At 44.3% G+C, this 25,863-nt stretch overlaps 1 long non-coding RNA gene across 4 annotated transcripts in view; it reads right to left on the bottom strand.

Moving 5' to 3' along the window:
• Nucleotides 1–15,772, bottom strand: part of LOC119329531 — a 44,512-nt gene extending 28,740 nt beyond the window's left edge. For 3 of the 4 annotated variants that reach the window (XR_005159585.1, XR_005159586.1, XR_005159587.1), the window contains exons 1-4: nucleotides 15,481–15,772; nucleotides 14,943–15,054; nucleotides 11,939–12,125; nucleotides 11,739–11,847 (exon numbers count right to left, since the gene is read on the bottom strand). This is a non-coding gene — a long non-coding RNA (uncharacterized LOC119329531). Of the gene's footprint in view, nucleotides 1–11,738; nucleotides 11,848–11,938; nucleotides 12,126–14,731; nucleotides 14,836–14,942; nucleotides 15,055–15,480 lie in introns of all 4 variants that reach the window. The other variant, XR_005159588.1, reaches the window with a different exon arrangement.
• Between the last annotated feature and the right edge of the window lie 10,091 nt (nucleotides 15,773–25,863).

Below are 25,863 nucleotides of genomic sequence, written 5' to 3'. Positions count from 1 at the left end.
GGGAGGGTTGCTCTCCACTCCGTAGAATTTTCCAAACTTAGGCGAGTGCCTGACTGCAGCTAAGTCTCTGAGTGAGAGAACTTAGGCGAGTACTGGACTGCAGCTAAGCCCCCGAGTGGGAGGGTTGCTCTCCACTCGGTAGGATTTTTCAAACTTAGGCGAGTACCTGACTACAGCTAAGTCTCTAGGTGGGAGAACTTAGGCGAGTACTGGACTGCAGCTAAGCCCCCAAGTGGGAGGATTGCTCTCCACTCGGTAGGATTTTTCAAACTTAGGCGAAACGGATTCGCAGCTAAGCCCCCGAGTGGGAGGATTGCTCTCCACTCGATAGGATTTTTCAAACTTAGGCGAAGCGAATTCGCAGCTAAGCCACCCGCTGGGGGATTTCTTACGCAAACAATAACAATAATAATCACTGGGAAAATTATAACGCTCTTGTCTTTAATAAATAAACTACAGGAGTTTTTCTTATTACATCTTGTCCGAGTGAGAATTCAAGTATAAAAGGGACGGAGTAGCTCCGCATTCCAGGCTCGTGGCTCATCAATCTGGCGATTGACATTGTAAAGGTGGTATGCTCCATTGTGGAGGACTCTGGTGACTATGAAGGGGCCTTCCCAAGTAGGAGCAAGCTTGTGTGGTTTCTGCTGATCCACTCGAAGGACTAAGTCTCCTTCTTGGAAGGCTCGGCTCTTCACGTTTCTGGCATGGAATCGACGCAAGTCTTGCTGATAGATGGTCGATCGGATCAGGGCCATTTCTCTTTCTTCTTCTAGGAGGTCGACTGCGTCCTGCCGGGCTTGTTCTGCTTCATCTTCTAAGTAGAGCTCGACTCTGGGAGCGTTGTGAAGCAGGTCACTCGGTAAGACTGCCTCGGCTCCGTAGACCAGAAAGAATGGGGTTCTTCCGGTCGATTAATTCGGGGTTGTCCTCAATCCCCAAAGGACTGATGGGAGCTCGTCGACCCATGCACCTGCTGCGTGCTTGAGATCGCGCATCAATCGGGGTTTCAGTCTTTTGAGAATTAGGCCATTTGCCCTTTCTGCTTGTCCATTCGACTGGGGATGAGCGACCGAAGCATAGTCGACCCGAATACCCTGAGAGGCGCAAAAGGCCCTGAACTTGTCTGAATCGAAGTTTGACCCATTGTCCGTGATGATACTGTGCGGAACTCCATATCTGAATATCAACTCTCTAATGAAACTGATAGCGGTGCAAGCATCGAGATTCTTGATAGGCTTGGCTTCAATCCATTTGGTGAACTTGTCGACTGCTACTAGCACATGAGTGAAGCCGCTCCTGCCTGTTCTCAGTGGCCCAACCATGTCCAGCCCCCAAACAGCGAAGGGCTAGACAAGTGGAATGGTTTTCAGGGCTGACGCGGGCGTGTGCGGCATATTAGAGTAATACTGACACCCTTCACATTTGTCGACTATCTCTTTAGCCATCTCATTGGCCCTTGGCCAGTAAAACCCCGCTCGGTATGCTTTAGCCACAATAGTCCGAGAGGACGCATGATGACCACAGGTCCCCGAGTGGATATCGTTAAGGATCATCTGACCTTCTTCTGGTGTGATACACTTCTGGCCGACCCCAGTCGCGCTTTCCCTATATAACTGTCCCTTTATGACTGTAAAGGCCTTGGATCAACGAACGATCTGTCGAACCTTTTCCTCGTCTTCTGGGAGTTCTTTCCTTAGTATGTACGCGATGTATGGTTCTGTCCAGACGGGAGTGATTACCAGCACTTCCATTATCAGATCGACCATAGCTGGAACTTCAACTTCAATCGGATCCATGGCGCTTTTTGGCTGTGGGGCCTCTTCCGTGAAGGGATCCTCCTGGACTGATGGTGTGTGGATGTGTTCCAAAAACACATTGCTGGGAATGACTTCTCTTTTGGAACCTATTTTTGCCAAATCATCAGCTGCTTGATTTTTCAGTCGAGGTATGTGATGAAGCTCTAACCCCTCGAATTTCTTCTCCAGCTTTCTTACTGCATTGCAATAACCAGTCATGGCTGGACTTCTGACATCCCACTCCTTCATCATCTGATTAACCACCAAATCTGAGTCGCCATAGACCATGAGGCGACGGACGCCGAGTGAGATGGCCATGCGCAACCCATATAAAAGTGCTTCATATTCTGCCTCGTTATTGGAGGAATCAAAATGGATTTGAAGAACATATCTGAGTTTATTTCATCTGGGGGAGACCAACACCACTCCGGCGTCGGAACCACTCAGCATCTTAGAGCCGTCGAAAAACACAGTCCAATGCTCCGAGTGAATCTGAGTCGGCAGCTGCTGTTCAATCCACTCGGCGACGAAATCTGCGATTGCTTGGGACTTGATAGCTTTCTTTGTCTCAAACTTGATATCAAGGAGAAGGAGTTCAATCGCCCATTTTGCCACTCGACCAGTTGCATCCCTGTTATGCAGGATCTCTGATAATGGAGCATCGCTGACGACTGTAATGGAATGATCAGAGAAGTAGTGAGCAACTTTCTTGGTGGTCATATAAATCCCACATACAAGCTTCTGATAGTGAGGATATCTTTACTTTGATGGGGTCAAGATTTCAGAAATATAATATACTGGGTGCTAAACTTTGAAGGTTTTCCCTCCTTCTCGCTTGACCGTAAGTACCGTACTGACGACTTGTCCTGTGACTGCAATGTAAAGCAGAAAAGGCTCTTTGCTGATTGGGGCAGCAAGCACCAGCTGGGTGTAGAGCAGAACTTTGAGCTCTGCAAATCCTACATCAGCTTCGGGAGTCCACTCGAACTTGTCGGACTTCTTCATTAATCGGTAAAGAGGTAATGCCTTTTCACCGAGACAAGATATGAATCGACTTAGGGCGACCAAACAACCAGTAAGCTTCTGGACGTCGTGCACTCGCACAAGGCTTTTCATTCGGAGTATAGTGCCAATTTTTTCTGGATTGGCGTCGATTCCCCGTTCGGAAACGAGAAAGCCGAGTAACTTTCCGCCAGGGACTCCGAATGTACACTTTGATGGATTAAGCTTGATATCATACCTCCTGAGGTTGGCAAAGGTTTCAGCAAGGTCAGTCAGCAGGTCGGAACCCTTTCGTGACTTGACCACAATATCATCCATGTATGCTTCCACGTTGCGACTGATTTGAGTGAGTAAACACTTCTGAATCATCCTCATGAATGTGGCTCCAGCATTCTTGAGGCCGAACGGCATGGTAACATAATAGAAGCACCTGAATGGAGTGATGAAAGCTGTCTTGATCTCGTCAGGTCCATACAGACGGATTTGATAGTACCCGGAATAGGCGTCTAAGAAAGACAGTCCCTCACATCCCGCAGTCGAGTCGACTATCTGGTCGATGCGGGGGGAGGAAAATGATCTTTCGGGCAGGCCCGATTGATATGTTTAAAGTCAATGCACATGCGAAGTGACTTGTTCTTCTTGGGCACCATGACAACGTTGGCGAGCCACTCGGAGTGGTAGATTTCTCGGATGAACTCCGCTGCTAAGAGCCGAGCCACCTCTTCGCCAATAGCTTCTCTCTTTTGGACGGCGGACCGTCGAAGATGTTCCTTGACAAGTTTTACTTTTGAGTCGACTCTCAGGCGATGCTCAGCCAGCTCCCTGGGAACACCTGGCATGTCAAAAGGCTTCCATGCGAAGATGTCCCAGTTCTCACGAAGGAACTGGATGAGCGCTTCTTCCTATTTGGAGTCGAGTGTTGTCGAGATATGAGTTCAGGCGGCGCTGGGATCGGTCGGGTGGATGTGAGCTGTCTTCGTGTCGCCAGTCGACTGGAAAGCTGACTCTGTAACGGGCTTCTTGGCTCGCAACAGATCACTCAGGTCTGCAATCTTCTGATATTCCTGCAACTCCACCACTGCCATCTGTGCGTCGGCGATCTTCAAACCCTTCTAAAAACATTCTTTCGCTTTCTTCCGATTGCCCGTAATGGTGATCACACCTTTGGGGCCAGACATCTTCAATTTGAGATACACGTAACATAGTCAGGCCATTAAGCGTGCATAAGCCGGCCTGCCCAAAATAGCGTGATAGGCACTCTAGAAGTCTACAACTTCAAATGTCAATTTTTCTTTGCCGTAATTCTTGAAATCACCGAAAACCACATCAAGAGCAATCTGACCGAGTGATTCAGTCTTTTTCCCAGAAACGACTCCATGAAAACTCATGTTGCTGGCACTGAGTCTGGACATCGGAATGCCCATCCCCTTCAACGTCTCAACGTATAATATGTTCAAACCACTGCCACCATCCATCAGGACTTTGGTCAATCGAGTGCCTTCAACGACTGGGTCGACCACTAAAGCTTGCCTCCCAGGGGTGGCGATGTGCGTTGGGTGGTCGGACTGGTCGAATGTTATGGCAGTCTGAGACCATTTCAGGTAACTAGGTGTCGCCGGAGCGACCATATTCACCTCTCAGTTAATAACTTTCAGTCGACTTTTGCTCTCAACATCAGCAAAAATCATCAGGGTGGAATTGACTTGAGGGTATCCGTCATCACTGTCCCCTTTGTTTTCGACCTTGTCTGACTCCTTTTCCTTACCCTTGGGCTGCTTACCCTGAAACTGCTGGATTAAGAATCGACACTGTCGAGTGGTATGTTTCAGGTAAATAAAATTACCCTCTTCATCTTTCTTCGTGTGGACGAGACACGGTAAGTCCAACACATCATTTCCCTCCTGGTCTTTAACCTTTTTGGGGTTCCAAGATCCTTTAGGTTTTCCTTTAGACTTTAATTGGGCCAAAGCTAAGGCTTCCCCGGAAGCCGCCGGCTCGGCTTTCCGCTTCTGTTTCCGACTGGAATTGCCTCCAATTTCTTGGGCGACTGACTTGAGCTTGCCATTCCTGAGTCGATCCTCATCTTCGCCATTAGCGTACTTGGTGGCAATCTCCATCATCTGATTCAGGGACATATCCCCGGTTCGACCGAATTTCAAATTCAGTTCTTTGTACTTTGACGTCTTCCTTGAAGGCACAAACTGCTTGCTAGTCGGGCACATTCTCCATCGAATGATGTAACGTGATCCACCTCTGGATGTAATCCCTCAAAGTTTCATTCGGCTTCTGTACACAAGACCGCAGTTCCGTCAGCCCTGCCGGTCGCTTACACGTACCTTCAAATGTGGTGACGAACACTCGGAAGAGATCCTCCCAAGTGTAAATGCTGCCAGGCGCTAACTGGTTCAGCCACGCTCTAGCCGAGCCCTCCAACATGAGAGGCAGATGCTTCATGGCCACTTCATCATTGTCGCCGCCAATCTGGACGGCCACTAAGTAATCTTCAAGCCAAGTATCGGGCTTGGACTCGCTAGTGAACTTACTGACTCCAGTCGCCAACCTGAAGTTGAAAGGAATCACAGCTGCCCTGGTGGCTCTACTAAAGCACTCTGACCCCAAAACATGTACTCTGCTGCTGGCTGGCGCATCTCTGTCATGGCCTTTTCGGTGAGCCTTGTTCCTGTCGACCAGACCTTGTTCTTCTTTATTGAGTCATAGAAACCATCGTACTGTTAAGTGGGGTCCAAAAAAACCAGTCAGAATGACTGAAGTGATGCCTAACCAAAATACTATGTCTTCGAGTGAAAACTATGAGAACGAATCTTGTTCAAAGTTGGACAAGTCAGCTTTGCTTGTAGCCCAAGTAAAATTGCCGTATGTGTTTGAAATTTGACCATTGGAACACGTGTCAGTTCCTTAGTGACCCAGGATCAACTATGAGAGCAAATCTTATTCAAAGCTGGACAAGTCAGCTTTGCTTGTAGCCCAAGTAAAGTTGCCGTGTGTGTTTGAAATCTGACCACTGGAACACGTGTCAGTTCCTTAGTGACCCAGGGTCAACTATGAGAGCGAATCTTGTTCAGAGTTGGACAAGTCAGCTTTGCTTGTAGCCCAAGTAAAGTTGTCGTGTGTGTTTGAAATCTGACCATTGGAACACGTGTCAGTTCCTTAGTGACCCAGGGTCATTTCGGCCAAATCAGGTCGGGTTGCCTAGTGGGTTATAAATAGCCCACCCCCTATAACCATAAACGGTTGGCTGCTCAGAGTTAAAGTACGGCTTTTGTCGTTTAAGAGCAACCCACCTCGAAGCCTTTGAGAGAAAATTCCTTGAGAGGATAAAGCCCTAACCACCCAGAGCCAAAGAGTGTTATGCATCACTTAAGTCTTCTTGTCTGTGTGATCTAAAGACTTATTACACTTGAGGACTGTGAATCCTCTAACCGGTTAGGCGTCGCGTTCTGAGCATCCAAAAGTCATTGTGGATCGCCGGTGAACGAAGTTTGTGAAGGTTTGGAAGTTTACCTTGAAGACGTACCAAAGTGATTGGACAAGGTCTGTGTGACCTTAGCTCAAGGGGAATACGGAGAGGACTAAGTGTTCTGAGCTGTGTGCTCAGGACTAAGTGTCCGGGACTGAGTGTCCTCAGATTTAAATACCTATCCGCCCTAACCAGACAGACAACTGTCACAGCAGTTGGAACTAGTCTACCAAACCTTTGTCTTCGTCACGCACACTGGCTCTATCCTTCTCATCTCTTTATTTACGGTTGGCTCTTGTAAAGTCAATGCCTATTTGCTTTATCTATTTGTCTTCACTATGTACCTGATCCTTACTGTCTAGCTATTATTAGTCAGTGTGATTTCACTTCATTAAATATTTGACTATTGTCTGTCTAGTGTAGTCTATCTTCCGCTGCATGATGATAGGTTTATTTCTATCGTTTATCATAAAAATCGCCTATTCACCTCCCCCCTCTAGTCGAAATAACACACTTTCAGACAGGTTCTATAGGTTTTGCTACTTACTCTAGAGGTACTGAGAGACCACCTTTTACAATATCAGGTACACCTCCATGGACCCTTTACTAGAATATCTTTTCATATGAGTTATGATTCTACCAATTTGTCCTTGATTCCACCTCTAGATTCTCATGTTCATATTCTTACTGTTGATGCTACTTCCCTCCCAGTCAATAGTCGAGGCAATCTTGCCACTTTGTCTTTTCATGTTCCTTCTTTTCCTCATGTTACTCAACTCTAGTACACTCGTCATTGCATGTCGTGGCTTCTTCTGATGAGCCATCTCCCTCGACTCCTATGTCTTCTTCTGTTGGCAATGGACTGCCTCTAACTCAACCTACTTATGGCTTTTATCATAACGTTGTTGATCATCCTAAATGGCAGCGTGTGATGGCATTGACGATTGATGCTCTTGGCAGCATCAGCGTGTGGGATCTCATTTCTCTTCCCCACATGCTCATCTCATCACTTGTAAGTGGATCTACAAGGTTAAGAACATGGCCATGACTAAGATGAGACATTTGCTCTTATATGGCCCACATGACCACTTTTAGCACACTTTTCATTGTGGCTTTTGTTCGTCGATAGTATGTCTCTTAACTTGATGTCAAGAATGTCTACATGGAGCCACTACCTAGGTATTCTCTTCCGGATGGCATGGTTTGTCGTCTTCGTCACTCTATATGGTCTTGAGCAAACCCATCGTCTCTAGTTTAAGCACTTCGTCTCAGTGGTGACTGCGGCTATTTTTTCGGCGAGTGCTTATGATCCTGCACTTTCCGCCACCATTCAAATTGTGGCCAACAGTTCTTTAATATGTCGATCATCATTGGTGACAAATCTAAGCACATTGCTTTGTGAATGCTTGTCATGATGAGTTTCTTATGTCTGATTTTGGCCCTCTTGGCTGCTTCCTTGAGTTTGAGGTTTCTTCTACCTCTAATGGCTTCTTTATTTCCAAAGATAAGAATATCCATTATCTTCTTGCTCGTGCTTAGCACACTATTGAGACTCATATGGATCTCAACATCCACCTTTGTGTCCACCTCCGCTCCCACCAAGTCTGGATGGTTATCCTTTGCCTAGTTGCGGGTTGCTATGTGTGCTGTATCGATCCCACATCCCGTGTTCCCTTGTTGGGCAACACCACAACCACACGCTCGAGCACCGCCAATGGTGAGCAGGAGCTCGAACAATCGGCGCATACCTGGATTTTACCCACGGGACGCGCCCGAGAACACGGCGCTACCTATCGCCAGGGCCAAGGGCGCACATTAGGAGAACGTGGGATGCTTAATCAAGTGCGTGACACAAAATCCGCAAATAGGACAAGGACACCAAGCCGGCTTGGCAGGGAACAGAGAGTGCACAAGAACGTGGAATGTTGGATCAAGTCCCTCTGCCGCCACCATCAATCTCTCCACCTTTGTTGCCTTGTTTACCAGTTATTTTCAGTAGTGGCATCATCGCCTTGAGTCACTTGTGTGGTTCTCATCTCTCGTCCTTAGTTAGACGTGGTCTTCTTAGATCCATCTCCGGCGATGTGTTTAGACCTTTGTTCACTCGGGTGTCTAGGGTTCATCTCCCTTTGCCTCAAAAGGAGGTCCTCGCTAGCATATTATCTTTATAGATGATTTCTCTTGACACACCAGGATATACTTTACTTCTTGTAGTGAGGTCTTATCTATATAAAATCGTTTTGCTGCTATGGTCCACATCCACTTCTCTACGCCTATTCGTGTGTTATGTGATGACTATGATGGAGAGCATATTCCAAGCTCTTGTGTCGAGTACTCCTGCTCAGATCTCTTCCTAGTGCTCATGCTTAGAATGGTATCGCAAGCATCGTCGCCTCCTTGAGACGGCTCATGCACTGATGGTCATCGCCGCACTTTTGGGCCAAATCTATCACCACTTCTATCTCATCAACCTTTAGCCATCGACTGCTCTGCAGGGCGGCGTTCCTTTCAAACGTCTCCTTGATTGTTTCTTGATTTATTCAACGCTTCAATTGTTTGGTTGTGCTTGCTATGTCCATGCCCCTGGTGAAGGCATCAAACTAACTGCTCAGTCTATTGAGTATGTCTTCATAGGATACAACAATCAGCACAAGGTATATCTCTCTTAGGATCATGTTGGTCGTCTGATGCCTATTTCCCAGGACGTGACTTTTGATGAGTCTCGTCCTTTGTACCCATGTCCATCTTCCTTAACAATTTTAGTGGAGGATATCTCTTTCCTCACATTTCCTGGCACTCGTATCACTCATGTTAAGCCCTTATCCATTCATCGTGTTGCTCATGCTTCTTCGGTTATTACAGATACAATATCATCTCCTATGATTTCCTCACCTCACTCATCATAGGATTCTACACCTTCATCACCGGAGGCTTCCTTTCACCATCACCTGAGATTGTCCCGATGATTCCTCCTCGTATTCTTCCATCTTTTCCTCACTTTTATACACGTCGTCCGCGTGTTGTGGATGCGTCTACTGATGTGCCATCTTCCCTGTCTCAGACTACTTATGGCTTGTGTCCTCGTCCGCTTCCACCTGTTGACCGCCTTTGTCTTCCAAGCACTGGCGCTGCTGTTCTTGAGCCAACTTCTTATCATGATGTTGTTATTCATGCCAAATGACAGCTTGCAATGACAAAGGAGATTGTTGCTCATGGGCATACCTACACATGGGATCGTGTTTCTCTTCCTCCTCGTATTCGTCTCATCACTTGTGGGTCTACATGGTTAAGACTCGTTGTGATGGTTCTTGAGCGTTACAAAGCTTGTCTTGTGGCTTGAGGCTTTCAGCAGGATCATGGTCCTGATTACGATGAGAATTTTTGCTCATACGAACAATAGGACCATTGTTCGCACACTTCTTGTTGTGGCATTCGTTCACCACTGGTCAGTGTCTTGGCTTGATGTTAAAAATGCCTTCTTTAATGATGAGATGCGTGAGGAGGTTTACATGTAGCCATCACTTGTGTATTCTGTTCCTAGCGACATGCTCTATCTTTTTCGTCGCTCTCTATATGGGCTCTAAGCAAGTCCCTCACAGCTGGTTTGAGCGTTTTGCCTCTGTGGTGGTTGCCGCAGGTTTTCAACTAGTGATCATGATCCTACGTTGTTTGTCCACCTTACTGCTCTTGTTAGGACTCTTCTTCTATATATTGATGACATGATCATCACTCGTGAAGACCCCGAGTATATTGCCTTTGTGAAGGCACGTCTAAGTGTGCAGTTTCTTATGCTTGACCTTTGCCCTCTTCGCTACTTTCTTTGATTGAGGTCTCTTCTTGCTCAAAAAAAGAAATTCAGGATCTTCTTGCTCGTGCTGCCCTTACCGATGAGCGCATTGTTGCAACTCCCATGGAGCTTAATGTTCACCTCCATGCTACTGATGGTGACCCTTTGTCTGATCTGACGCTTTACCATCATCTTATTGGGAGGCTTGACTATCTAGCTTGCACTCGCCCGAAAGAAGAAACAGACTGCAGTGCCCCTGTTCGAGTGCACCTCCTCCCATGGTGTTGTCACGCCACCATCCTACTCTACTTTCCACTATATGCTCTGCAGCATTGCCATCATGGCTAGGATGGTGGCAAACTCGCTACGATGCCTCTCGCATGATGTCTCTAGATCCTTCATTCTCTCAGTTGGCATGAACAATCGAATGGGGCAATGATGCCATGGCTGGTGGCATTCCCTCTCTGAGATCGTGAAGTGTTTGGGGGTGAGACTAAGAGAAATACGGGACAATAAGATGATAGCCAGCGCATTGGGGGAATGAGGCATAAACAAAATTCTTGAGATGGGTTAGGCTCACTACCAGAATGGTTGGTGTATTCTTCTCAAATGTGTGTGCCACGCTTTTGATGCAACAGGACCAAGTGGGATATACTCATACTCTATCAAGTCCAAACGATAACTTCTTTCTTTGGCAAATTTAACCCGTGCTTTCAACTAATAATTTGATCCAAACACTAAAGGTAGCATTGACCATAACTCTCTATATCACACCATATTTTAGAATCTAATAACATTTAAGGCGGATTTGAAAAGAAGTGTTTGAGAATACAATAAATGTTCACAAATTCAAAAAATATGTTTGCAAATTCAAAAAAAGTTTGCGAACTCAAAAAATGATCACGTATTCAAATTAAGTTTGTGAGCTCAAAAAATGTTTGTAGCGAATTCAATACTCACAAAATCTAAATAAGTTGTGAATTCCAAAATTGTTGGCGTATCTACGGAAAAGGAGATGATGACTAGCATATTAGGGGAAGTGAGGCTCAAACAGAATTGTCGAGATGAGTTAGGCCCACTATCAAAATGGTTGGTGTATTCTTCTGCAAAGTGGGCCACGTTTGCAATGATGCAAACAGGACCGAGTGGGATATTAGCCATACTCTCAACCCCAAATGATAATCTTCTTTGTTTCAACAAACTTTACCCCTACTTTCAAATAATAATTTGACCCAAACACATAGCGTTGACCATAATTCTTTATACATCACACCATATTTTAGAATCTACCAAGATGTAAGTCTGTATGAAGAAAAGGAATATTCTACGCATGTAATTAATATGTAACCAATATATAGGGAGGTTTTCCTAGATGTCTAGACCCATGTCTATACAATACTGTACGTTTGTAAATAGAAAGATATGGCTTAATTTATCACCATCTTAATCCCTATTCCATGCTCGGGGTGTGCATTACATGATGGAAAATACAAAAATCTCTGAACTTTGCCAAACTTTGGGGGAAAAACTTACGGAAGTAATTGCAACTTAAATAGTTATGTTTGGTATTTCAAAAGGAAGATATAATGATAAGGTGTTTAACAAATATGCATGCATGTTGTGAGTGAACAAAACAAATATCATGATAGATACTAAGAAACAGAATGCATACCGCCACTAACACGGCCACCACTAGCTCCGTCAAGGAATATTGCATGATAAATAGCCCGTCATGCTAACTCAGCAGCTTCCTCAACTGACATGTTGAATTGAATTTGTAACTGTAATGCAAAGCACAAACATAAGGGATGCAACTTCCAAGATAATATGAACAATGAGCAAAGCAACATATAGAGGTATAAAAAAACATACCCCTCATCCAAGATACCATAAGCATATAGAGAGCTAGAGAGCCTACTTCCCTTGAGCCTTGCACCCTCGCTATCAACATAGTATCAATGCTTTTCTCTTTTGGAATAAGTTAGCACATATGCCCGTGTGTTGCAAAGGGGCATAAATATTCTAGCATTTCAACACCCATCATCTATGATTTGAAATTCTGGTCAAGAAAAGAGATGTTAAGTTTTCGTAAAAATCCTGATACTATACACAACAATGGAACTTTGCCACTATATCTACTATTGTTGTTAAACTGAATCAAGGAGGTGAGCTTATAGAAGTGCTAAGACATATCACAATAATTATTCCTTTGTACGTTTAACAAAGAAGACATATAAACCATACTGCAAGCAACATAAGCACCACAGCAACACTAACTGTTAAGCTCCTGCTGAATAGGATCATATACATTAATCACAATGCAGGAGAATTTATCTTTTATCCTCGTTAGCGGCACACCATTATAATGAGCACCAGACCCCACAAATACATCATCTATCTAAATCATCAAAACTCACATGTATCAACAATACACCTGCAAGGGTCTTTTATTCATGAATCTCTTGTGAACGATGTAAGTTTACTTATTTGATTAATAAAGTATAAGCCATGAAGGCATTCCCTCAAAAGAAAAAACATAAACAACCAGGTTAGCCTGTACAATATATAATTTCTCCACTTCCGCTGCACAAAAACCAATTGAACCTATTGTTTTCAATCCAACAGCAATTAATTTGCTCTACCCAATTGTGTTTCGCCTGTACAATATATAATTTCTCCACTTCCGCTGCACAAAAACCAATTGAACCTATTGTTTTCAATCCAACAGCAATTAATTTGCTCTACCCAATTGTGTTTCGCTCGCAGCAGCTGCTAAATTTAGTTGTAATGTCCATAAACTTCAGAAATTTAGATGGGATATACATGGCAACGTGAAAGCAAGAAATTCAGTATTGGCCATGTTCTGAATTAGGTAAAACCTGCCACACTCGCCAACATTTTGTTAGCAGTATGCTTAAAATCCATGATCAGAATAGGAAGGCAGCACAACTGTTTACATGTCAGTTAGTAATAAGGTCAAGCGCTTCTTCCATGCATGAAAATAACACTGATTTGTAGTCCAGTTGAAAACAGCCTACCCGAAAAACCATAGTATAAGGCCATGTAAAATATACTCGGTTGATTTATGTTCATTCCAATCCAATTAGCATAACTACAGAAACATAGTGTATACTGATTAGATATAATCGACATCATGTTAGGGCTGTAATCTAGCACTGCAGCTTGGCAACTAAAAAGTATCAGATCAGACAAGGCAACGGCAACTTAGTAGCAGTATAGGTTACCAACCAACAAGCTAATCAAAATGAAATTATATACTCTGAGCACAGCGGAAGGAAGGCAGGTGTGCATCTTTGCTCCCTAAAATAATATTCAATTAAAGAGCCTGAAGTGTGTTGTTTGTCAAACCTGTCCTGTTTGAGTTCATAGTAAACTTGATATGTCCCTCTCTAAACTTGCATACTACACGCCTAACGTTCACAGTCATGAAGATTTAATTCTGGTAATTAAATAGATATAATACCGTAGCCATCACTCATCGTTATAGGTTTCACTTTTTGTTTGCAAACTTTGCAGACTGCACGTACATGGTAAGGTAATAACGATGGAAGCTAAAATCATGTCTTTTTCAAAAACGACGGGCATTTAGCTTGGCATGTGATCCATCGTATCTCAGATGGAGTGCCGGCAGTCGGTGTTCCGGCGAAGTAGGTAGAATGGCAAGATTGTATGACGGTATATGGAGCATTGGCAGTCGGCATTCAGGCGAAATTGGCAGAGCGGTGAAATTGGATGCTTCCATAGAGCGCTCGATGCCTTCGATGTGGCAAAGGAGGGCAGTTCATGTGGACAAAAGAGGGACTTAACACTTTTCATGATGTAAATTAAGGATAACCACACATTAAAGAATGGCTTCTACCGGTTCCGTCCAACAAGTGCACAAAGAATAGCAGCTCTTTGATTACAACGACATTATGCCCTAGTACATCATGAAGAGACCTCCATCACAGTCATAGTAATAAGCAAAAGCAGGATACAAATTTACATTGACCCATGCTCAAAGGGATGCACAATTCGCACACACTATGCGAACAGACAACCATATCATAATTGACCATCAATATATGTATAAACAATACAACACAAAAACAGTAAACATGCTGGACGAACACGTCAAAATCATTGATCGAAAAGCATGGAATGCAACAAAAATGTCCGGCTCTGTACAGACCAACACACCATTGTTTTGTTTGAAGCTAAAGTTCTGTTGTGCACTTAAACCACACATTTAAACCACAATATATTATGAGCAGACAGGAATCCTTGAATAGAAGGATGCACGTCTAGATCTCACGTGCTTAATAGATTTGTGTATCTTGCAGGGCATCCAGGTCCCTAGTAACTTAGTTGATCTTAACTTGATTGGAGCAATTTCCAATAGACTCGAATATCACCTATTCTGATTTGTTTGCTCTGTATTAACAGTCAAACAATTTGCTTGATGGATGCACTTCATCGTAAATTAGGTGCTATGCTTACCAAATAAAAAATTAACCTAAAGGCTACAATAATAATCCAGAATTAAACCGGGAACTTGCGTTCGGCGGTAAGGGAAGACTGCAGTTTTAGCCCCTCTCAGATTTTCCTACCAACTATGTATCATCAATTTTTGCATGGAGAGGATCCAGTCATGTACAGACTAACCGGAAATTTACTGTGTACGTCTACGTCCTAGTGTGTCATCTTTATCAGATTAAATCATCCAAGCAACGCCCATCTGACAAGTAAGCGGAGAGAATGTTGATTGCCTAAGATGAGCAAGACTGTCAATGAAGTCGAGTATATATAGGTCACAAAGGAAAATTTGTGGTGGATGGTTGCATAAGTTTAGTGTCGAGGAAGCCGCAATGCTGACCTGGATACGCTGCGACAGAAGGTAGAGGTGACTGCCGGCCGACCAAGCATATCATAGAAAATGGAATCAATAGGGGGCGGCTGCACTAAACTTGACCAAGCATATCAGACTCCTGAAAAATGTGAAGTTGCAACAAAAATAACATTTTATTAGGAATTCATCAGAAGTAGCATAAACCTATGGTTATGAAATACAGACCCCTATTGAGCCTGGACACCTCCTTGAATATTACAAATTCTTGCAATGGACTATGAAACATGGGGTCTGTAATCTATGAAATAGTGCTTATTCACAAGAAAAATTGAAAGCATGACAGACTATCTAGCAGGTATTGAAGAGTTAGCAGCTTATAAGAAAAAAAATCTGAAGTTTTGATGGTCCATTGGCATCTAACAGCAAATACTAATTGCACAGAATAGTGCTTGTGTTCGTGAATGAATTGCATTGCATAAGGACAGCGGCAACAGCATCGGGGCAGCAATGACAGAAGGGCCAAGATCAGACAGAGACCAGAGCGCTACCAAGGTCAGAATCATACGTGTGCACGCGCAGGGGTAAAGAGGACGGCAGCAACAGCAAGCCTCCAAAGCCCTCGGGCCGGAGGCGGAGCGGCGCGAATCCAGAAGGTGTGGCCGGAGGAAAGACGCGGACGGGCGACGCGCCGAGCGGCGCAAGCCTCCGAAGTGCGGCGCCAGGGAAGGAGCCGCCGATTCCGCCGTCCTGATATGGCATTAGCCCCAGAGCTAGGGTTCCGCCGGCTGGTGCGAAGGCTGGCAATTTAGGAGGATTTTGGGGGCGGCGGAGGAAGCGGGGGGGATTGGGGAATCGAAGAGAAAGAGGCGGCGGGGGCTCTCCTCGTTTCCTGCCGAGCCCACAAAACTAGGTTGGAGTTGGACTTTGTTGGGCCATATGTTGAGGCCCAGGCGGGCGTTGGAATCGTGCGGCTTCGTTGGAGTATGTACATTTTGTTTCAGTGTTCTTAAAAAAAATGTACATTTTTCAGGTGAATTAGGGATTTTATTATTCAACGTTCAAAATATAAGGTATGACAAGAAATTTCAGGAAGTATCCCTACCCACATATGGTGTCCTACACGAAGAGTCATAAGCTGCTTTCGCTATTGCATGTACTACTTCAAAGTTGGTGTATTCTTTCCTCCTTGAACCGTATGGTTTGGAAGACATGGACATCTTCAAAGATTAAATTCTTTGCATGGTTGGCAATATAAGATAGGATTTGAACTGCCGATCATTTAGAGCAACGAGGTTGGCCAAATTATGGCCTCTGCAAACTTTGCAATAAGAAGCAAGAAACGGGTGCCCACATTTTCTTCAAGTGCCGCTTTACGATTCGGATATGGAAGTCTCTCATTGAGAGGCTTGGTCTCCCGCACATGGATGAATCCGCCTACGAATGGTGGGACAAGAGAACCGACAATTGCAACCCCAACCGGCAAGCTATGGCATCTCTCACCATGCTTGTCTCCTGGACTATTTAAAATGAAAGAAATGCACGGGTGTTCCATCATAAGAGTGCGCCAATGACTATCCTTCTCACCGCCGTCGACAACGAGGCCCAGTTTTGGGTGACCACGGGCGCAAAGAAATCAGGAGATATTTTTTATGGGCGAGTAATTGCCATACCGTACTTGTGGGTATTGTAAAACTCTAAACTCTATTCTCTCCTTATTTAATTGATGAGGCAAATCTTATACCTCCGTTTCGAAAGAAAAAAAAGGTTGGTGTATTAAAAATTATTAATGAAATTGAACAAAATGTTTGCTAATACAAAAAATCTTCATGCATTTTAAAAATGTCCTAAAATTTTAAAAAAAGTTTTTGAATTACAAAAGAGTTTATTGATTCATAAAATGTTTACTGATTCAGAAAATGTTCATGCATTTAAAAAATGTTCGTGATTTTTTTAAATCCACCAATTTTGAAAAAATGTTCGTCTATTCTAGAATTGTTCGCCGATTCAAAAGAAAATGCTTAAAAACCGTTCGCAATATAGAAAATGTTCACGCTTTTTAAAAAAAGCTTATAACTAGTAAAAAAATCATGACTTTTAAAAATGTTCCCAAACTTGTAAAAATGTTGAGAAATGATCGAAGGTATGTAGCTTCTGAGTCTTTGTGACTATATACCCACGTGAATTTTGAAGAATTAACTGCCGGGGTGGATCAAAATATTGTAGTATGTTGTTTAAAAAAATGTTTCTTGAAATTCAGAATAATTCTTGAATTACCAATTCTTTGACAACCACGTTATTTTTCAAAATGTGAACATTGCTTCAATTTGTGAATAAATTTAAAAAGGGACATTTTCTTGCATTTGTGAAAGAAATCATGCGATGAGATGGGAACAAAATGCGGTCATCGCCATTGTAGATTATAATTTTGTTTCTCCCATTGCAACGCACAAGCCTTTTTGCTAGTAACATATAAACCATCTTCCTTTGCAACTAGCACTATCAAGTGAAGGTTTTTCCAGACGTCATTCCCAAAATTTATGACAAGGGGCTCACAAAACTTCCCGTATGGAGGCTCAAAGATGCACTAGAAGGATTCTATGTGTTACGCCCTCGATGCGGCTATATCTCCCAAGTGTCGAAGCACGACTTAGAGGCATAATCGCATTGAAAGCAATGTCGCAAGTGAGGTAATCTTCACACAACCCATGTAATACATAAGGGAAAGAGATACATAGTTGGCTTACAATCGCCACTTCACACAATACATGAATAAAAGCATTACATCATCCAAATACAATCAAGGTTCGACTACGGAACCAAAATAAAAGAAGACTACTCCAAATGCTACACAGATCCCCGATCGTCCCAACTGGGCTCCACTACTGATCAACTGGAAACGGAACAACATAACGAACACGATCTTCAACTAGCTCCTCCTTGTGCTCGGTTGCGTCACCTGTACAGTATCATCGGCACCTGCAAATTGGTTTTGGAAGTATCTGTGAGTCACGGGGACTCAGCAATCTCACACACTCGTGATCAAGACTATTTAAGCTTATAGGAAGGGTAAAGGTATGAGGTGGAGCTGCAGCAAGCGACTAGCATATATGGTGGCTAACATACGCAAATGAGAGCGAGAATAGAAGGCAAAGCACGGTCGAGAAACTATGATCAAGAAGTGATCCTAAAACAACCTACGTCAAACATAACTCCAACACTGTGTTCACTTCCCGGACTCCGCCGGAAAGAGACCGTCACGGCTACACACATTGTAGATGCATTTTAATTAAGTTAAATTTCAGGTTTTCTACAACCGGATATTAACAAATTCCCATCTGCCCATAACCGCGGGCACGGCTTTCGAAAGTTCAAATCCCTGCAGGGGTGTCCCAACTTAGCCCATCACAAGCTCTCACGGTCAACAAAGGATATTTCTTCTCCCAAGACAATCCGATCAGACTCGCCATCCCGGTTACAAGACATCCTCGACAATGGTAAAACAAGTCCAGCAAGACCGCCCCGATGCGCCGACATCCCGATAGGAGCTGCACATATCTCGTTCTCAGGGCACACCGGATAAGCAATCCGTACAACTAAAACCAGCCCTCGAGTTTCCCCGAGGTGGCACTGCAAGGGGCTCTAGTTTGGACCAACAGTTAGACAAGCACTGGCCCGAGGGGTTAAAATAAAGATGACCCTCGGGATGCGCGACTCCCAAGGGAAAAAGGCTAGGTGGCGAATGGTAAAACCAAGGTTGGGCCTTGCTGGAGGAGTTTTATTCAAAGCGAACTTTCAAGGGGTTCCCATTATAACCCAACCGTGTAAGGAACACAAAATCCGGGAACATAACACCGATATGACAAAAACTAGGGCGGCAAGAGTGGAACAAAACACCAGGCATAAGGCCGAGCCTTCCACCCTTTACCAAGTATATAGATGCATTAATTAAATAAGAGATATTGTGATATCCCAACAAAATATCCATGTTCCAACAAGGAACAAACTCCAATCTTCATCTGCAACTAACAACGCTATAAGAGGGGCTGAGCAAAGCGGTAACATAGCCAAACAACGGTTTGCTAGGACAAGGTGGGTTAGAGGCTTGGCTGAACAATATGGGAGGCATGATAAGCAAGCGGTAGGTATCACAGCATAGGCATAGCAAAAGAGCGAGCAACTAGCAAGCAAAGATAGAAGTGATTTCGAGGGTATGGTCATCTTGCCTGAGATCCTGCAAGGAAGAAGAACGAGTCCATGAAGAAGACAAACGGACGTAGTCGAACGAATCCTCACAACTCCGGAACGAAACCCAAGCTAACGCGGGAAGCAACCCGGAAAGAAGCAAACAACATAGTAAACAACCACCACATAAGCATGACATGATGCACAACCAAGTATGATGCATGTCCGGTTTAATGAGGCATGGCATGGCAAAGGGCGCAAACAAAACTACAAGTTAAGTGGAGCTCAATATGCAACGAGTTGCATATTGACGGAACACCACATCAATTATTTAGTCCACTCCCGGTTAGGTACTCAACAATATTAAAGGTTGGTTAACATGGCAAGAGGTGAAGCATAACAAAACTATACCATCTAAACAATTTAAACGGGGCCGGATATAATGATCAACAAACCCGGTAAATCCCCATATGCATTAGTGATTTAAAGCAAACAACAATTTTAACCATTTAAATGTTATTATCATGATGAGAAAAACATGTGCAAGTTTATGCAAGTTCTATGAAAATGTTGACAAGAGCATTATATGAAGCATTTGTCATCGTGGTGGAAAGAAAGGGTGCCACGGTGACGAATCCGAAAATGATGCCACGGCACCATATTGGTTCCGGTAGCTCATGGAGATACCGCTGCAAAGGAAGCAAGGGTGCGGATGTTCGGAACATGCTAGAGATGGTGGGGTGATCCCGGATACCGGGTGTCCCATGAGTCGACGACGGTGTCAAACGAGGGAACAACTAATGTTCATGGGCGGATTACAACAACCAACATGCATTCGTTCCACGGATCATCGTCTCGGCGGTTATACCTTTCGGAGCGTGCATTATCAGAACGGTTCGGGTCAAGCGGTGTAGTCGTTCACGATCGTCGTGGGAAGTAGTGGTACTCGGCGATGGTAGAGGAAGTAGTTGTTCACGGTTCGTTGTGGGAAGTAGTCGTTCTCATGGCGACGGTAGTTGTTCACGTTCTTAGTCTCACAAGTTTCCATAGATGTTCAGGGGTACGGCGAGAAACTTGACGTCCATGGAGTCTTCGAGGGTCGACGGTAGTGGTACTTGGCAAAATGCACGTCGACGGTAGTTGTTCTCGTATCGTCGTGGTACTTGGCGTTTTCGGAGACGGTGGAAGATGAACTTGGCGGTTCTCGTTGACCTAGTACTTGGCATTATTTCCGGTTTGGTGATCGTTTTAGGCGTCGGGCGTCAAGGTCTCCGGCCATAGTGGTACTTGGTGAATCCCGAAACGGTCTTGGCGTCTTCGCGCGTAGGGGTACTTGTTCGTTTACTCCACGGTCTTGGCGGATCCACGCGATGGTAGTGGTACTCGCGAAGAGGTACTCGGCGGTCGTCGTGTAGATGTTCACGTGTCTTCGGCGACACCAGGATGCATCTTGGCGGTCTCGTCTCGGTCTTCAATCCAAAACGAAGCAAGGCAAAAACTTAGGGCGGTGGTACTTGACTCGGGCAGGGGCAGCGCTGGAGATGACGAGTTGCTGCTGATCAGGGGAAGTCGACGCGGGGCTGCAGCAGAGGGACTCCGGTGAACTTGCCGGGTCAAGGCGAGGTAGCCGGCAGCAGGGGCTGCGACACGAGCGGCGGCCTCCTACTGGTCGCAGACGGCAGCATTGCAGAAGGGGCGGCGGCAGCAGGGCTCGGTTGCGGGCAGGAGGAGAGGAAGACGGCGCGACGCTCTCCGGTGATGAGGAAGCAGGGCGTAGCCACGACGCTCCGGTTGAGGTACTTGGCGCGCAGGGGGAACCGGGCAGGAGGAATGAGAGGCTGGCGGCTGCGGTATAAGAAGCAACCGAGGCGCGACGAACTTGGAGGCGGGGCGGCGTCGGGCGCGCAGGTACGCAGGGGCCGCGGGTGAGCTCGCTCGGGGAGCTCGTTGGGCGCATCTAGTCGATGATGAAGCCAACAGAGGCGCAGCGAGAGGAGCTCGGCCCCTGGCACGTGTGAGGACGGTAAGGAGTGGCGCGGCTCCTCGGTAGCCGGCGACGATAGCGGGGCTGGAGGACGAGGGGGATCGGCGCGGGGTTCGTCCCGGATGGAGAGGGTGGCGGCGCTGAGGGAACGGGGGTAAAGAGAGGTATCGAGGGAGAGAAGATGGGATCGAGGGAGAGGAAGGTTCGGTCGTGGGGCTTCTGGCGGCGCTAGAGGAGGAGATGAGGGAGAGTGGGGGTTGGGCTAGGGTTAGAGCAGTTAGGTGGGCCGCCTGGATGGGCCTAAGTGGCCGGCTAGGCTGGGCCTCTCTTTTCCCTCCCCAACTCTCTTTTAAAAGAAGAAAAGCAAAGAAAGAATGGGAGAGAAAATAAATGAGCGGACAACAATTTGGGCATGGGGATAATTTTACTGGACTCGCAATAAAGATCTTGATCTAATAAAAGTATAAATGGGCATGTGTACAAAGTTTGGATTCGAACTCGTTTGAATTAAATTCAAATGAGTTCGAATAAGAAGTGGGCGTTAGAAAGGTCCCAAAATGTTGAGATTTTAGGTGGAGCTCGGGGAAGTGACAAAAGAAATTATAGGAAAAGTTTGGGGACCAAACTTGAAGCGGAAAAGGGCTTGTGATAAATTGCAAGTGTGTTATAGGTGATTCCGAAAATGGAACATTTAATATGGCTCCCTAATATCGAGAGGATATGTTATAAAGAGAATCACCATGTGAATTCCATCGATTTAAATGTATCAAAGATCCATGCCATTTATTTAGTTGAGTTAAGAAAAGAAATGACATGATGGCATGATGACATGATGCAATGCACATGATGCAAATAACCAAACAATTCACACGACGAAACCCGGAAATCCTGGAAGGCATCTGAAGCTCCGGTCTTGGGGCGTTACAACACTCCACCACTACGAGAGGATCTCGTCCCGAGATCTAGAATGGCACCGGAGGGAAAACGGAAGAGGAAAAGAAGAGGTAAAACTAAGTTGCTTCTTTGACAAACGAGTGAAACCAATGAACCTTGAAAAGGTTAAGCCATTTCGAGAAAAGAATACAACGGAGATGATGAAGTTAACAATCTCCGTCAGAAAAGAAGAACAAGGAAGAGCAACTTCGGGCAGCACTCCGATTGAAAATAAAAGGAATTGAATAAGAACTTGGGAAGATGAGAAGATACTTGAATGAAAACACGACACTCCGGTTGGAAAAGGATTAGCAAAGGAAAGAATGTGATCTTGACAAACCGAGATGATGGGTTGAAAAGAGCAACATCACAATGCCTCCGGAACAAAAGAATAGAAGATAGATAATTGAAATAGGAGAATGGAGAAGAAAATGCCAACTTCTGCCACAAAAGAGCTTGAAAAGGCATCTTTAGGAGAAGGGTCGAACGGAGTTGTTGGAAAACCAACAACGAAAAGATAAGCTTTAAGTGGGCTTATGGAAAGCATCTCTAAATCAAGAGGTGAAATTTCTGCCACTAACAGAAACGATAGATTGGATTGGTATCCACAAGGAGACGAGAAACTTATTTCACCGGGAGGATAAAAGAAGAACTTGGGTTATTTATAAACACCATTAATAGCAACAATCCTTAGGGAAAAGCTTTAGGTGAAATATAACCCCAGATAACTCCAATGATGCGATTGATGGATTTAAAATATCTCATTCTTGACAACATGTGAATCATGAAACATGAACTCAAATTATCAAGAAAGACGTAATACCACCTCCGATATTACGGTAGAAAGAATTGCACTCCGGATAGCAAGATGAAGAATACTTGAGCTCCTCTGAAAAGAATATTGATGAACACTTCGAGAAGGAAATAAATCATTGATGAACCATCATGTAGAACCTTCATGAAGAACCTTCATGAAGAACTCCGGTAAACAAAAGAATGATCAAACGAAAGGAAAGAGAAGTTGAAAACACAAGGTGAATCCTTGTACCGATTTAAATGAATCTCCGTGGTGAAATAATTGAAAAAGGTTGGAACTCCGGGAAAAGAGAAGATGAGCAATTGAAATAAGGAATTTGATGAGCCTCCGGAATAGGGAATTAATCATTTGGATGAACAAGAATAAGAATTACGTTATGTGTATCCTTCACCAATTTAAATTGATGACAAGCAGCGAATTTGGCATAGTACTTATTCTCGTAGAAAGGATTAAGAGAGGTATAGCATAAATTTGAGAAGGTATTCGATGATCCACTGGTAGGATTGAAAAACAACGAATACATTGATATGATAAACAAAGGAAGAAGAATCTTGGACGAACCACCGTAAGAATTGAAATGAACGAAGTAAAGGATGAATCACCGGTAAGAATTAGAGAACGAATCAGGATACTTGAGGGAATTTGATACAAGAGAACGAAGAGAGCACGAGCTGATTAGAGGATATTTGAATGATTCACCGGTAAGATTTGGAGAACGAGAGCTGAAAGCTGAGAATGAATAAATCTTCTGAAATGATGGGCTTCGTAGAAAAAAAACTGAAATACTCTTGAAATGCTCCGGATGGGTGAAAATAATTCTCACAATCGAAACAATAATGAGAGGATAGCATTAAGCTAGAACCACGAATCTTCGAGAGAATGGACAAGTTTTGAGGAAAAACTCTTCTTCGGTCTTCAAAATCTGAGAATGACGATGAGAAACACCACCAAATTGTTGAGATACCCCGGGATGAAAAATGGAAAGGTTGAGCCAACGATGAAAAGAATTTGAAAAATCTTGGAGAAATACATATGACCGATGATGAATCATTCTTACGTCAAACTCCAAAAAGAAATTTGAGGATAGCTCCGGGAAAATAAGAGGAGTCAGGTAAGATCCTGGAAAAAGACCTGTGGGTTAGGGCCCACTCAAAGAAACACCATTGAAAAGGTCGCTTGGAAGATAGATTGCACCGGTTGAATTAAAAGACTTGAATGAGAGAACATCCTCGAAAGATCTTGAACGAATGCAGAGTGGAAACACGAATCTTCGAGATATCTTGAGCACTCCGGAACAATTGAATAGCGAGAAATGAATGAATATGAGGAGCACCGGCAAGAGAAGGTATTTGAAACGAGGAAAAGGGATATGATCAACACCAAAAGCTTGAATTGGTTCCACCGGGGAAGAAAAAGAACAAATAAAGATGAACTTGAGGCTCCGTTAGTATCTTCATGAGAATCACCGGATAAGAACATTGAAGGAAAAGAATGGAGAGACTACACATCAATAAGATGGATACTCGATTAAGCAATCTGAGTCCTTGAAGAAAAAGGGTGGGTGGGCGGGAAAACAAAAACAACTTGGGACGAATGAAATGAACACCGTTAAGAAGAACTGATAATTGATCTCGCGGACGTTGAAATGGTCGGATCCACTAGAAGAAAAACACACCGGTTGAAAAGGATTGACATGACACTCTCGATTATCATGAAGTATTAGTATCCACATAGGAATATGAGAACACCACTTAGGAAAAGGCATGGAATCAACCCTTGACATTGAAGCAACTCGAATACCACAACTCAAAACAAAACCAAGGATTGGCTTGCAGAATAAGCTGGAACAAACATATGATAGAGATTTCGTCCGAATTTTTCATGGTGGGGCCTACATGGGCTCGATCATACAACACCATCATGTACAAGGCAATGCACATGACATACGAAGTGTCCCCGAGTCAGCATAGCCAAGGACTCTTTAAGACACAACGAGACCACTGTAAAATCAACCGTGGATAGGCGGACCACTAGACGTCGAACCCCAATTTCATATCATACATCTGCCGGAAAGATATCATAGGAGCTACTTGAATTCCCACTTATAAACTCCCGGAACTTTCCGGTTATGCAATCAGGTGTTGGGGATACAGGGGAAGCATAATATCTCACCCAAAACTAAACAAATCCTACATCCAGCTGTATCCATCCTTCAACACATAACCAAGAAACCTTCGAAAATCGTTTACCTCAACCTTCGAAAAGCATCCGTTATACGAGTTATGGCAATACTCCCGAACTCCCGCCCTAGTACTGGGTGGCGTCGAGGTTATCTCACCAACAACTGCATAAAAGAGATTTTCGATGTCAGCGAAACTCAGGTATTCCAGAACTGCAACGATAAAATTGTGACGACAACACCTTGGAGCTCAACTCCCCGGGACACTGCCACAACCCCTAAATGTCAGGAGGCACCAAGAACAATGTTCTCGTCACAAAACCATCAGAACGATTCCAAGATACCCGCGTGATCCTAAATTTTTTTTAGTGAAATTTGAGGAGAGAAGAGTCAAAACTCTATGCTAGGATGCCTCACCAGAGCGACGAAGGGACTGAGGAGTAAAAAAGAATCCTACTCTCCGATATATATATATAATCCTAAATGACTCAAAATATTTTTCTAGACTCAACAATGTCAGCGATTCGATCAAGCAGGGGGCTCCTAAGTCGGGGAAGGCTCTGATTACCAACTTGTTACGCCCTCGATGCGGCTATATCTACCACGTGTCGAAGCACGACTTAGAGGCATAATCGCATTGAAAGCAATGTCGCAAGTGAGGTAATCTTCACACAACCCATGTAATACATAAGGGAAAGAGATACATAGTTTGCTTACAATCACCACTTCACACAATACATGAATAAAGCACTACATCATCCAAATACAATCAAGGTCCGACTACGGAACCAAAATAAAAGAAGACTACCCCAAATGCTACACAGATCCCCGATCGTCCCAACTGGGCTCCACT

The sequence above is a fragment of the Triticum dicoccoides genome, chromosome 7A (genome assembly GCF_002162155.2).
Source record: "Triticum dicoccoides isolate Atlit2015 ecotype Zavitan chromosome 7A, WEW_v2.0, whole genome shotgun sequence".
In the NCBI taxonomy this organism is placed as follows: domain Eukaryota; kingdom Viridiplantae; phylum Streptophyta; class Magnoliopsida; order Poales; family Poaceae; genus Triticum; species Triticum dicoccoides.
The sequence above is the reverse complement of the archived record's forward strand: the minus strand, read 5'-3'. Positions and strand labels throughout refer to the sequence as shown.